General features: G+C 45.5%; 1 protein-coding gene across 3 annotated transcripts in view; it reads left to right on the top strand.

Annotated features, from left to right (window-relative positions):
- The window catches only part of zdhhc18b (zinc finger DHHC-type palmitoyltransferase 18b), a 27,676-nt gene that overhangs the window by 24,880 nt on the left and 296 nt on the right, over positions 1-2,500 (top strand). For all 3 annotated transcript variants that reach the window (XM_037538488.1, XM_037538489.1, XM_037538491.1), the window contains one exon: positions 1-2,500. This exon is cut by the window's left edge and continues 451 nt beyond it; it is cut by the window's right edge and continues 296 nt beyond it. The gene's annotated coding sequence lies outside the window, so the exon portion shown is untranslated.

The raw sequence follows: 2,500 nt of genomic DNA, 5'->3' as shown, positions 1-2,500 counted from the left end.
CTCTGTTACAGTCACTATTAGAAGAAGATGCTGCAGGTCAGATGTTTTCACGTAGAGCTTCAGTTGTGCCAGTGCTTCACGATGCTCCGAAAAAACCCTCCTCAGGCTGGACATCTAATGAAGAAACGGGTTCAACTCGAGTTAATCACAGATTTGACTGATCATCATCTTAGCAGGACAGAGGCAGCGGACGTTCTGGACGCTAAATGGACCATAGCCATCGCGTCCGCTGTCGGCGCCGATCAGCATGTGCCAAGCCGGCTGGGGATCGACATGCTTTATTTGAACAGCAATAATTTTACAATGTCCTGTACATGGAATGAGCTCTGGGATCCACTAATCGGGCCTTTGAGGCCACATCTGGGATACATTGGTCAAGCCTGACTGAGCCAAGGCTGGCCTACTTTATGCAAATAACAGTGCATGCCTGGAAAATGTAGCTCACACTTGATTATTCATTGTGCACGGTTCATGACGGGGAAAAACAAAGCGTTTCAAAGCAAAATTCCCCTGTTTTCCGTACAGACGTCACCTTCAGATCTTGTGTTTGTGATTTGTCCATGGGTTGTAAGCGTTTAGGGATAAAAGAGTGACCAACCTTCAGGAAATAATGAGTTAAACACACTGGAGCGTCCAGGGATCTGTTACACAACACATGGTCAGCTTAGTCTGGGGTAGCTGCTCTCAGCTCGTTTGATGATGGTGGTTAACAGCTTTCTTTGTTAGCCAGTGGACAACCATGACTAGAAACAAGAAAGGTGTCAGAAGGCTGCCCCTGATTGGTCAGAAGGCTGTCCCTGATTGGTCAGAAAGCTGTTCTAATTGGTCAGAAGGCTCACCCTGATTGGTCAAAAGGCTGTTCCTAATTGGTCAAAAGGCTGACCCTGATTGGTCAGAAGGCTGTCCCTGATTGGTCAGAAAGCTGTTCTAATTGGTCAGAAGGCTGACCCTGATTGGTCAGAAGGCAGTCCCTGATTGGTTAGAAGGCTGTCCCCAATTGGTCAGAAAGCTGTTCTAATTGGTCAGAAGGCTGACCCTGATTGGTCAGAAGGCTGTCCCTGATTGGTCAGAAGGCAGTCCCTAATTGGTCAGAAAGCTGTTCTAATTGGTCAGAAGGCTGACCCTGATTGGTCAGAAGGCAGTCCCTGATTGGTCAGAAGGCTGTTCTAATTGGTCAGAAGGCTCACCCTGATTGGTCAAAAGGCTGTTCCTAATTGGTCAGAAGGCTCTCCCTGATTGGTCAAAAGGCTGTTCCTAATTGGTCAAAAGGCTGACCCTGATTGGTCAGAAGGCTGTCCCTGATTGGTCAGAAAGCTGTTCTAATTGGTCAGAAGGCTGACCCTGATTGGTCAGAAGGCAGTCCCTGATTGGTTAGAAGGCTGTCCCCAATTGGTCAGAAAGCTGTTCTAATTGGTCAGAAGGCTGACCCTGATTGGTCAGAAGGCTGTCCCTGATTGGTCAGAAGGCAGTCCCTAATTGGTCAGAAAGCTGTTCTAATTGGTCAGAAGGCTGACCCTGATTGGTCAGAAGGCAGTCCCTGATTGGTCAGAAGGCTGACCCTGATTGGTCAGAAGGCAGTCCCTGATTGGTCAGAAGGCTGTTCTAATTGGTCAGAAGGTTCACCCTGATTGGTCAGAAGGCTGTCCCCAATTGGTCAGAAAGCTGTTCTAATTGGTCAGAAGGTTCACCCTGATTGGTCAGAAGGCTGTCCCCAATTGGTCAGAAAGCTGTTCTAATTGGTCAGAAGGCTGACCCTGATTGGTCAGAAGGCTGTCCCTGATTGGTCAGAAGGCAGTCCCTAATTGGTCAGAAAGCTGTTCTAATTGGTCAGAATGCTCACCCTGATTGGTCAGAAGGCAGTCCCTGATTGGTCAGAATCTCAGCCCTTATTGGTCTGAAGCTCAACTTTGTTTGGCCAGAAGTCTGTCCCTGATAGTCAGATGCTCATTTCTGATTGGTCAGAAGCTCATTTCTGATTGGTCAGAAGTTCAGTTCTGATTGGTCAGAAGCTCAGTTGTGATTGGTCAGAAGGTCAGTTCTGATTGGTCAGAAGCTCAGTTCTGATTGGTCAGTAAGTTGTTTATGATCTGTAATCCTAAACTTATTTGGCCATGGAGCAGGTTAGATGGGCAGCCTTTTTTTTTGTCTTGCTATGTGAAGCGACCTTGGGTTTGTGAAAGGCGCTATATAAATGTAATTTATTATTATTATTATTATTATTATTATTATTATTATTATTATTATTATTATTATTATTATTATTATTATTATAAGTTGCCATGGTGACGTGTTCCAGGGAAAGTGCTCCACTGTCATGAGTTAGTCCAGGCTTAGATTGAACTAAACTTGCTGTTAGCTGGATTAGAAACAGATCCTGCTTTGTGAGTCAGACCCCTGGATAATCTGCATCCCTTCACCATCATATTTCACAATATTTGGTCACTTTATCAGCATCATCATAATTGGTGTGTTGATAAACTCCGAAGCAGTGGAGCGTAAA

Source organism: Pygocentrus nattereri, chromosome 1 (assembly GCF_015220715.1).
Source record: "Pygocentrus nattereri isolate fPygNat1 chromosome 1, fPygNat1.pri, whole genome shotgun sequence".
Classification (NCBI taxonomy): domain Eukaryota; kingdom Metazoa; phylum Chordata; class Actinopteri; order Characiformes; family Serrasalmidae; genus Pygocentrus; species Pygocentrus nattereri.
This window is presented reverse-complemented; position numbering and strand designations above follow the sequence as displayed.